Source organism: Melitaea cinxia, chromosome 18, assembly GCF_905220565.1.
Source record: "Melitaea cinxia chromosome 18, ilMelCinx1.1, whole genome shotgun sequence".
Classification (NCBI taxonomy): Eukaryota; Metazoa; Arthropoda; class Insecta; order Lepidoptera; family Nymphalidae; genus Melitaea; species Melitaea cinxia.
In genome coordinates this window covers 14,664,160-14,677,106 of record NC_059411.1, presented here as the reverse complement: position 1 = coordinate 14,677,106, position 12,947 = coordinate 14,664,160, and the positions used below count along the sequence as shown (strand labels likewise).

Genomic DNA, 12,947 nt, shown 5'->3' with positions numbered 1-12,947 from the left:
GATTGGCGCTTAATCCTATGAGTAACGATCGCTATCAGGTATTTATGATAACAACCGGAACTAACGGCTTAACGTGCTCTCCGAGGCATGGTGGGGGATACAAGGACAGACATCAACACCGGAAAAGAAAATTTGTACAAATACAAATATCCATCAAGAGCGAGAATCGAACCAGCAAATTGTCGGTGTTTTAAGCGACTACTCGCAATACTATACCAGAGCGGTTATCGTCAGTTACTCGGGCTAATAACAAGTATTGATCAAAATAGTAAGATCTAATCGAAGCATGAACTCAACTTCTGACCGTCGTAGATGTTAAGTCAACTTTCGTTACTAAATACCAGAGATAGGTTTCCTCTACATATAAATAGAAACAGTCCCTATATCACAAATTTCTTCTAACTGAGGTAGGGCACAGCAGGAATTTCCTGCTCAAAATATGGAGCAGCCCGACTGGGGTAGTACCTCGACCTTACAGAAGATCACAGCTAAATAATACTGTTTTCAAGCAGTATTGTGTTCCTGTTGGTGAGTTAGGTGACCAGAGCTCCTGGGGGGATTGGGGATTGGGTCGGCAACGCGCTTGCGATGCTTCTGGTGTTGCAGGCGTCTATAAGCTACGGTAATCGCTTACCATCAGGTGAGCCGTACGCTTGTTTGCCGACCTAGTGACATAAAAAAAAAAAAAATTATTTTAGATCTAGGTTTTTTCTAGTTAAAGGTAAAATATAACAGTCGGACAGCAGATAATAATAAAGGTTCGTTGGAAATCTTGCGTAAGGAGATCGGAAAGCTACAATTTATAAAATTACTCTAGCAATCATATTAAGTACTATTAAGAAATAGTTTTCCAAAAATAATCTTCTTGTTACATACTCGTATTTACAAACATATAAAAGTAAATATTTGTTGTAAGCGTTGGAAGTTTAACCACTTAATTTAAAATCACATCATCCCTTAAAAAAGGTGCATCAAGTCAAGATTATCTGTTCGTGGAACGGTTCAACTCTTTCCATAACTCTCTATTGAATTTAAACTTCTATTGTATTGTAATAAAGTTGAGTATATCATAAACGTTTTTGTGATTTCTTTTCTAAAACAAGGGTACACGGTAGGCTTCAAGCGCTGAATATTTTAATTTCCGGGGTTAAAGTCAACGAGATTAAGAAATACTGACGAATAGATATCGTGAACATGATAACGTTTGCTCCAACGTGGGAATACAATAATTTTTTGTGCGTTTTTTCGATTAATTTTTTTCCAATTACACGGCATATAATTTTACATAAATTCACGGTTGATTTTGACTATAAGTCAATTAATCGTTAATTTGTAAAATTATTTAGAACTTATTAGAAGTTATAACAGAAATTCTTAAAAAGTTTTTATATTTGAAAAATAGCTTATTACTTGAACACGTGTAATCATGGCCACCATTACTTGATGTTAGAATAATATTGATAAGAACATAGGACAAATAATAATAAAATAAATATGTTTAAATAAAAACCGTTCGCTCTACAGCTCAACATACAAACATAACATCCAGAGAAAAAACAAGAAAAAAAAACATTTGCATGATCAGCGCAAAAACATGCCGTCAGCTGGGCTGCATCATACCTATACGGATGATATACGTAGTTCAACAGTCCTACGACTTCTGAAATATCCATTGCTCTACGGCTACGAATATAGTTAACATAATAATAAAATAGACACACAGACGCAATGACAGTAAAAATAATAATATGTTAATACAAAAATTACATTACATTTTTTTTACGAGAAATTAATGTAAAAAGTAATATAATGTGACAGCTTAAAAAAGTATTCCAAGTCCAACACCATTAGTGGAGTGAGGATGACATTTCTCAAAAGTTGTTTAATCAGGTCTGACTTGGTACCGTATAACTTTCGGTACGAGTTTTGGCATTCCGATTTTATTGATTACAAGCGATCCTACTTTTGCTCAATTTTGCTTTTATAAATAACATTGGTTATAAGAGGATAAATATAGGGATGGGGGAGATGGGGCGCTTAAATTGAATTACCCAATAGTACCTAATATTACTTTTCTCCCTTTTAATTAATTAGTGTAATATTTTTCAGTACTATTGTTGTTTAATACTGATAACAACTGGTTCCACCTTCTTACAAACCTTATTTACTGGACATAAGGTTTGTTTGTAGTTTAATCGGGCAATATATACTACCTTGTTACACGTTGACGAATACTTTTAGATGAGTCTTGATGTTTTTGTATAGAGTTTTCTTATTATACTTACATTTAATACATAACGCTTTACCGTCGTGAATTTTTGATGCTTTTAAAGCGATAACGTATTATCAAGTTCATATTTAGTAGTAAAATATTGCAGTCAAAAAGTATGACGATACCTTAGCGTTTAATGTATCTGAAATAATTTTTAAGACTTATGCAGAAGCTAATGTAGAAGACTGTTAAGCCATTTAAACATTAAAATGTCCCGCTCAATTCCTTTGTTTATCACATTAGAAATTACCATATTATCGGATATTATGATTCAAGCCCTCATATCTCCACCCCTCTTTGTCTAAATTTTACATACATAAGATATAATTATGTCATTATCGTTACCCGAATTTATCTTAAAATATATTCTATAAGTATTTATTTAATTTGTATTTTAAATTATATTAAATTTGTATTAGATTTTTCACTATTTGAAATTAAATCTGTACGTTTTGTGTAAAATTCAGAATTAGCTAGTTGTAGTGACATCGGTCTAGTTAAGTTAGTCCCGTTAGCGTACTCGGGGAGGCCAATGTCAAACTGTATACCTCAACAAACTGTTGTGATGTGATAATAATGTCAGTCAGTCTTGAAGCTTTGAACACGTTTTGTATACATATTCTCAAGAGTCTAGACTACTAAATAATAAATATCATAAAGTCTTCTCGTCCTGTCTTTCTTGATTTTAGGGTTATTACATACTAGTATAATATTATTATAACACTATATTATTTTATTTTCTAGAATAAAAATTAATAATATTCATATTACTGCAATAGAATGAAAGTAACCGACATAGCCAGCACAGAATTAACAAGTTGAAGTGGCAGTGGGCTGGTAATCTGTGTCGCAGGACCGATGGCCGTTGGAGCAGACGGGTCCTGGAGTGGAGACCGCGTCTTCGCAAACGCAGTGTGGACGTCCTCAGGCCCGTTGGATGGACAATCTACGTAAGATTGGTGTAGGCTGGATAAGGATTGCGGAAAACCGGGATGTCTGGCGTGAACTTGGGGAGGCCTATGTCCAGCAGATAAAAGATATTATAAATAATAATAAAAATATTTATTTATTTATTTATTTATTTATTTATTTATTTATTTATTTATTTATTTATTTATTTATTTATTTATTTACTTATTTATTTATTTATTAAGGGCAACCAACAGACGATTCAATATAAATGTTTCAATACATACTTAATAGGTAAACAATGATCATTGTACTTCTTTTTATAGGCAGTCACTACATGCTATACTGCTCAGTGTAAATTCCATTCGACTACACAAATAATCGGTAATACATGTGAATATAATTTTAAAAAATGAACATAAAGTGGTTAAAGAATAATAACGATTAATTATAATAAAAGTAATAAATGCAGCCATATCATTCTCTTTATATGTTTGTCTAAAAAAATATTTTTTTAAGTATGTTTTCGCAGTTTATTTTTTTTTTCTTTTTTCCTTTTTTAAATTTTTTCTTTTAAATCCGATGACAGATTATTTATTAAAAAAGAAATAATATATTCAAGCGTACGTTTTCCATAAAAATTACGATATGGATTTTTAATGTGTGATTTTTATATTTATTGTTAGTTTATAGTGACTCATTTTTATTTGATTGATGAATTAAAATATTGTTGTATTAATAATGCATATTTTATTTTATTATGTATTGGCATTACTTTGCAGTAGTTAAGTAATTTTAAGGAATTGTTTTTCCATTTATGTCTTATGTGGGTACGGGTACAGGGTAGAAGGGGTAGGTACAGGTAGTTTTTCAATATTCTTAATTGGAGATGATAGATAAGTAATAATATCATCATCATCATTACAGCCTATACAGTCCACTGCTGGACATAGGCCTCCACAAGTTTACGCCAAAAATAACGTGAACTCATGTGTTTTGCCCATAGTCACCACGCTGGGCAGGCGGGTTGGTGACCGCAGTACTGGCTTTGTCGCACCGAAGACGCTGCTGCCCGTCTTCGGCCTGTGTATTTCAAAGCCAGCAGTTGGATGGTTATCCCGCCATCGGTCGGCTTCTTAAGTTCCAAGGTGGTTGTGTATAACCTTGTTAGTAAAAGTAATAATATGCGTATCAGTATTTTTAACCAACTTAAAATGAATCGAGGAGTTTCTCATATATATATTTTATTCTTCTTCGTTATTATATATATTTTTTAAATATATTTTTTGTATATGTGATATGTCATAACTGTTTATTTAATGTACCGAGAATGTATCGAGGTATGACAAATAATTTTTGATTTACGGCTACCGATGCGTATTTAATTGAATATATTTACGTCTACCTACATTTTATTACTTGTAGGCTTATATTGAAGGTGGTTTTTTTTTTCGTTTGCGATCAAACATCACTTTTTTTTAAATTCAGCATGTATTCAAATATATAAAAAAGTAACAAATCTGCTATTAATACAGTATTTATCTACTGAAAAAATACTATTTTGAACCAATATAATTAGTAAAATAACGTAAATAACTCGAAATATCTAAAATAAACAAATATCCAATAATATGTACTCTTGTTAAAACAATATTGTCACAAATGTTAGGAAGGCAAACAATTAAACACTAATTTGACCGCAGTTTATTTCATACCGACATCACTTCGCCGACATCCGTTGCACATGTCGAGAACTTTGAAAGTGGAAATTATTGCAGTTTCCAATATTAGGTTCGGTATTGAAATATTAGTGATGTACACTTTATTAGTTTTAGTTATAAAAAAATAGATGAAATTAATTAATTACTTGGAGTTTTTTTTTATATCACTAGGTCGGCAAACAAGCGTACGGCTCACCTGATGGTAAACGATTACCGTAGCCTATAGACGCCTGCAACACCAGAAGCATCGCAAGCGCGTTGTCGATCCAATCCCCAATCCCCCCCCAGAAGAAGCTCTGGTCACCTTACTCACCAATAGGAACACAATACTGCTTGAAAACAGTATTATTTAGCTGTGATCTTCTGTAAGGTCGAGGCACTACCCCAGTTGGGCTGGAGTTTGGTGATATTTTAATTTTATTTGAAGTTATAAAAAAAGTGATACGTAAAACAAAATCTTAATGATTGTTTTTATATGTAATGAAAAACCTGATGGTAAGCGATTACCGTAGCTTATAGACGTTTGCAACACCAGAAACAGTGCAAGCGCTTTGCCGACCCTACTGGGGACCCCGACCTACTACTATCCCTCCCAGAAGTTCTGGTCACCTTACTCACCACAGAAACACAAGACTGCTTGAAAGCAGTATTATTTAGCTATGATCTTCTATAAGATCGGTGTACTTCCACAGTCGAAAAAAAAAAATCGTTACCTAATCTACATTTTAATGAAAGACCCTGAGATATGCAAATATGTCCTTCAATGAGGATTAAATTACAGTGGTATAGTTCAATGATTTCACTTCCTAAAAAAACAAAAAAAGGTCAAGTTGATGTAGAAATATATTCTTACTATGGGAAATCTGCAACATATAATACCGTACTGTGGCTATATTAATTAGAATTTAGGCTTTCACTAGTACCAAGATAGCACAGATAATTTCATTAATGTCATGTGAAATGGATAAAAATAAACGAGACTGGTGGTCACGGGTACATTATGATGACTTATGTAACTTGGATGACTCAACGCTGTGTAACGCTTAACCACTATAGAAAAAGTTGTGTAGTGCGGCGAACATGCTATGGATATCACCTCAATTAACCTTACAATGTAAACATAGTTTATATAATTTTATATTTCATAATTATGTTACCTAAATAAGATTGTGATTGTATTATAATTGGCTGACGACGCGTTGGCGCAACGGTCACAGCACTGGTTTGTGGCTGTTGCGCTGGCGGCTGCGAGTTTGATCCCCGCACATGACAAACATTTGTATTGGCCATACAGGTGTTTGCTGTGGTTATTTATGCAGTCCATGTGGGTCTCCCCAACGTGCCTCGGAGAGCATATTAAGCCCTCGATCCCAGTTGTTATCATGTACATCTGATAGTGATCGTTACTCATAGTAGGAATTATATCCACCAACCCGCATTGGTGCAGCGTGGTGGATTAAGCTCTGATCCTTCTCGTAAATAGGGAAAGAGGCCTATGCCCGGCATTGGGATATTACAGGCTGATGCGTGTAATTGACTATAACTGTCCCACTGATGAACAAAGTCTTTTATTTCTCTGAACACTCACAGAATAACTATCCAAATGTAGTTTTGCGGACCATTAATTTCAATAATATGTCATTTTAGAGGAAAAGATGCTTTATAATTATTATATTTTACAATAAAGATATTATGTAACAAACAATATAAATTTCAAACATGATTGATGTGGAGAATCTGAAAAGTCGGGCATGTAAAAAAAAAACCTAATAGATCGCAGTAGAATCCGAAACAGTTGTTTCATTATAATATTGAACTAAATTCCAAATTTATTTTATTTCGTATTCGGATATTGAAAGCCAAAAATCGATGTATATCAATTGTATTTTATTTTTGCAGAAGAGATCTGTTTTGTTGGAGTGTTCGATACAAAGAGAATTTAAGAGAATTCATACATTGTTTATATACTATTTCATAAAGGCTTGCGGCTTAATCCGCATTTATTAATAATTTTTGCGGTTCTATTTTCTTTAGTTAAAATAAAGCCTATCTCACTCAAATGTAACTCAAATATAACGTAGGATTTAACTGATACATTTTTGAATTAAGGTAGGATACAACAGGAAATTTCCTGCTCAAAATCTGGAGCAGCCCGACCTGGGTAGTACCTCGACCTTACAAAAGATCACAGCTAAATAATACTACTATCAAGCAGTGTTGTGTTCCTCTTGGTAAGTAAGGTGAGCAGAGCTCCTGGAGGTGATTGGGGATATGGTCGAATTTCGACCACTGGACGATCACTAGCTACTATAAACACATATTCAGAAGAACAGTAAAAACATATAACAAAAATGTTTAGTGTATTTCAAAATTTTAGCATTTATAAAATGTTTATATCGCAAATTCAATAAAATCAAAGATAAAATTGATTCATATTTACCTTCGTACTAACACGAAATACAAACCAACCATATACCAACCAAGCTACCTCTCCGTTCGGAGAAATTTAGCTTCCGAAAGCTTTGTTACGCTTGACTAACATATGTGTTAAATAGACAACCGAATTTATTGTTTAAACCGCTCCTATGAACTGCGGGCTATTTTATAGTATTTCCTAAAACATACATATTCTGAAATAACGAGAATTTTTAAAGCCAGATCTTTAAATATTTAAATTCAAAAAAAGAACATTTTCAATGTTTGTTAGGTATACGAGAATCGATGTTTGGTTGGTTGATTTAATTCAACCTGTAACATCCAGCTTGGTACAAATATCACTTCACTTCACTTCACTTCAGCCTATCGCAGTCCACTGCTGGACATAGGCCTCCCCAAGTTCGCGCCAGACATCCCGGTCTTCCGCAATCCTCATCCAGCCGACACCGGCAATCTTACGTATATCGTCGGTCCAATCGGTCCATCGGCACAAATATATCTAGTGTATATGATAAAAAACGGGATGGACAACTTTACGTGCTCTATTTTGACGTAAACACACATCACTACACCAGACCGGCTGTCTCTGGAAATAATGCCTTCTTACGTTATGTATTACAAATACGCATAACACTGTAAAATTTTAAAATAAATTTGTTAAAATATTCATAAACACTAAAAACTCTTTATTAAAACGGCAGAGGTAAAACAAACACTTAAAGCACTTTATACAATTATTACTTTATTAATAATCACTTATACAAACTGGCAGCGTTTCTACTTATTTGAATGCTAACACAAGAATAATCACATAAATCAACAATCGGCTCATTTATACCCTCTTTATTTGGCGGTGGAACGTAATGTCACTCACAACCGGAAGATCGTTATCGAACCGTATGGCTTTGGCTTTGGCTTGGCTTCGCTTGGCTATGGCGTGGCGTCATAAGGCTCGGCTAGGCAATATGGTGTGGCGTTACAGTCGGCCATCCTGAAACAATTGCTCCCGCAATGGGAAGACGTTGTCAATTAGCTTTCTAGAAGGTCAATAAGATCTTCAGTTTCTAGTTGGTCGTCAGAGCTGCTCGCGCTATCTGAGACTAGGGCTACACTACGATAGGGTCGCAAAGAGTCAGCGGAAACTAACCCGGTAAAGTTTTTGTAGCCTCTTAACCCCTTTATGCTCCTAATTCTATACCTATCGTTACCTATGACTTTAGTTACAATATAAGGGCCTGAATATAAGTCATCTAGCTTAGTGTTAACCTTAGCAGCACTACTTGTAGGCGCCTGCCTCCATAGAACCAAGTCTCCCTTTTTGTAAATATGACTCCTTTTGCGGCGTTTGTCAAAGTTTCGCTTCATCTTAGCGGTGGCCTTATCAATACGTGCACTGGCCTTTTCGCGCTTAGACTGAATTGACTCTGATACCTGATCTGGAATCGTTACATCACACACTGGCCTACCATCACGTGCAAACATCAAATCGTAGGGCTTAAAACCAGTAGTATCATTTACGGTATTATTTATACCCCAAATAACGTCGGGGAGGCAGTTAGACCAGTTATTAGCTGCTTCACTAGGGTCAGTGGCGCGTAGAGCATTTAGTATAGTTCGATTAGTGCGTTCAACTTGTCCATTAGCACGCGGACACGCAATTGAATTTAATGTATGTTTGAACTGTTTGTCTATCGCGAACTTTTTAAAATACCTACTGGTAAAAGCTTTACCATGATCCGTCACTACTCTATCTGGATAACCAAATAATGAAAATGTTCTTTTGAGTACTCTTAATGTTTCTACGGAATTGACTGTCCTAGTAGGTTCTGCGATTACAAATTTCGAAAATGCGTCCGTTATAACCAACATGTATTCGTGACCTTTCTTAGTTCTACAGAAAGGGCCTAAATGGTCGATATGGACCATTCTAAAGGGTTCATTTGGCTTGGGAATCGGGTGTAACATACCTTCCTTTTTACCGTATTCTCCCTTACCATAAGCACAATGCAAACAAGATGTTACATACTTTCGAATGAACCGTGTCATTTTAGGAAACCAAAATTCATTTTTAATTAGATCTGTACAACGTTTTAATCCTACGTGGCCTATTTCATCGTGATGCATTTGAACGATCTTCCACCTTGCCGCCCCAGGAACGACGAGGCGATTGCCGTTGAGCGTTTTTCTATACAGTCTGTTATCTAATATTACATAATTATTCACTATATCGGGCCCAGCAGACTTAGAGTTTAGTTGATCGATTATGCTTTTCAATTTATCATCCTGATACTGAATCGTATAGAACCAATCCGAGATTTCGAGGCGATTAATATTTACTGCATCAATAGGATTTCTACTTAACGCATCCACATGCTTCATTCGTTCCCCGGGTCTATATTCTACACTAATATCGTACTCTTGTATTAGCAACCACCACCTAGCGATACGGGGAATAATATCTCGTTTAGTAAGAGTGGCACGGACGGCAGTACAGTCAGTGATTATTTTTACGTGTTTACCTATAACGTACACTCTGAATTTACGCAAAGATTCCACGACCGCTAACGTCTCTAACTCATAGCTATGGTACATAGTTTCCTCTCTAGACGTTACTCGGCTAAAATACATAACCGGACGTAGGGTTCCGTCAAGCTGCAGCTGGAATAATATACCCGCTATGCCTAACTTACACGCATCGGTATGTATTTCTGTATTTAAAGTAGAATCATATAAAGCTAAAACTGGTTTAGAGCACAAACATTTCTTTAATTCATTAAAACTACCAATTTGTTTATCACCCCATACCCACGGTACATTTTTCTTTGTTAGTTCTGTTAAAGGGCGGGCGATAATCGCGAACTTATTAATAAATTTTCGAAAATAGCTACAAAGTCCTATGAATTGACGTATTTCATGTACATTCTTAGGTATAGGAAAATGTGAAACCGCAATCAACTTTGGCTCTGCAGGTTTAATCCCGTCTTGAGAAATTTCATGTCCTAAATAAGTTACTTTATCTTGTAAAAAAAGAGCACTTTTTCATATTTAATTTTAAATTTTCCGATTGAAATTTTTGTAATACCGCTTCTAACATTCTTAAACCCGAAATAAAATCTATTGAGGGTAGAAGTAAATCATCTAAAAAGGCGAGAATCTCATGACGTGAACTGTCACTCTGTGTACAACGAATTGAATTAACAATTTTGCTAACCACCCGCATAAAAACAGATGGTGCATTTGCTAAGCCAAATGGAACACGTAAATATTCGTACTGACCCTGAGGTGTAATAAAAGCAGTTTTGTGAGTGTCCTCTGGTGCGATTAATAACTGATGATAACTTTGGGCCATATCAAGACTAGTAAAATATTTCTTACCGGCTAATTTAGAAATATGATCGTCAATGTTAGGCAATGGATATCTGTCTTTAATAGTGATAGCGTTAAGAGCACGATAATCAATACATAATCTACTATCACCATTCTTTTTCTTGACTAAGATAACCGGAGAGGCATAATTTGACTCGGACTCTTTTATAATACCAGCATCTAATAATTCATGGACTTTGGAATTAACTATTTGTTGCTCAGTGTGCGATAACCTATAAGGTTGACGATATATTGGTTGCTGCGTAGTAAGTTTTATTTTCATTTGTATTATCTTTGTACAACCAAGATCTTTCGTATTATTTGCAAAGGTATGTTTATACTGTAGCAATAAATTTATTAAACTATTACGCTCGTTTTCATTTAAACTTCCCATACTAATTTCGCAAATAGGTACACCGCCTATGTGAATACTAGATATTTGGTTCACCGTAAAGATGGAGGCAGACGAATTTACATTATTTATATTGTAAGTAGAAGTCATTAAGCATTTTCTATTATTTGGTGAAGTAGCAGGCAAGTTGAATAAAAATGGCTTGGCTTGACTCACCTGGCTAGGCTGGCTGGCTAATTCGTCATAGCTCTCGGCTCGAGCTAAAATCTCGCCGGCTTCCCAGTCAACATTGACGGTCCCAGTGTTGACAACCTTAATGTAGCCCTCGCTACCTCGGAGCAAGGTCGCTGGTAACATGTAGGACACGCCCTGCAGTTCATAGTGGCGTGGCGTTGTACAAACATCGTTCCCGGACGTATTACCCAGCACTCTAACTTTGATGATTGAGGCACCGGGTGGTAAAGATTCCTTGCTTGAAGTCACCACTTTAAACTTGTTAACTTTTTCCACTACATCAAATCCAGTTAAAGGACCAGAATCCACTCTTAGCGTAGCCGTCCCATTTGTCACCACAAGTGATATGTGATCAGCGTTTATAATTGGTTGTCCAATTAATAAATGAATGTCTTGCATATCCATTTCTGTAACATGTGCAGTACATTGTACTACAGTGTTATCGATTTCTAAATCAAATTGTACTTCCCCGCGACTTGTAAGTAAACCACCAGAAAAACCTTTTAGAATAGTGTTGGTAGGTGAAACTTTCAGTGACAAAAGAGAAACAATTTGAGAATTTATAACATTCACTTGACTACCCGTATCTATATATGACTTTAGAAAAATTCCGTTGACCTTCACAACTTTCTTATAAATTTCGTTATAATTTTGCACTATTCTGATTTCCTTGGTATTGCTATCCGATTCAAGGTTCGGTTTGGCTTGTGAAGTTAATATACTTGAACAGCGGGAGGCAATATGACCTTGCCGACCGCACTTAAAACAAACTCGTTGATCAGGTAGCGTACAATTTCGTAAAATGTGACCTGTCTTCTTGCAACGCGGACAAGGATCGATTTCAGGATTAACTTTTTTATCAGCGGTGAACATTTGCTTAGTATCCTTGATTGGTGCGCGTACTTCGAATACTGGTGAACGATAATCATCGAGGGAACAGAGAAATGCCTCATATAGTTCATCCGGACGCTGGCATTGGAAAGCACGTGCATTCGGTTGTAGTGAAGTCGGTAATCCTCTGATTATACACGAGACACTGGCAGCATCAGATAGATTGCAGCGAAAACACATGGCGATTTTATCTTGATAGTATTTCGTCATTGTCTCGTTCGGTAATTTTTTTCTATGCATCATTTCGTCTAATAAAGCACTATAATCGCGATGTTTGGGAAAAGCTCGTACCAACAAATGTTTCCACTCATTCCAAGTATAGTTATATTCATCGAGTCTGTTGTACCACTTTCGAGCTTGCCCGCGAAGTTTGTCTTGTAAGTGAAAGGCTTTTACTTTATCATCCCAGCCATGTATGTCACCCAACTGATCAATCTTCTTTAACCATGCTGATACTGTGCAATCTTCTCCATCGGGGTCAAATTCTGGTATGAGGGACGCGGCGCGATGATCTTTAAAATTGCCAAGTGGTATGCTTTCTTCATTAAGTTCGCGTATAGCCCTTTCAACTTTGTTCTCTAGCAAGGACTTTAATAATTTTCTTGCGGGTGGTGACGGACATTCTTCATCTTCGCTGGTATATTGTTCTTGCTCACTCCATCCAGGCGGACGGACTCTGTTGCCGGCTTCATTAGGGCGATTACGTTTCATTATCCCACTTCTGAGTAAAACGGCAGAGGTAAAACAAACACTTAAAGCACTTTAT

General features: G+C 35.8%; 1 long non-coding RNA gene across 1 annotated transcript; it reads right to left on the bottom strand.

Annotated features, from left to right (window-relative positions):
- Positions 1-8,060: 8,060 nt before the first annotated feature.
- On the bottom strand, positions 8,061-11,465 carry LOC123662318. Its single transcript, XR_006744479.1, has 2 exons — positions 11,273-11,465; positions 8,061-8,329 (listed from the first exon to the last, which is right to left on the bottom strand). It is a non-coding gene; the product is annotated as an uncharacterized LOC123662318 (long non-coding RNA).
- Positions 11,466-12,947: the final 1,482 nt, after the last annotated feature.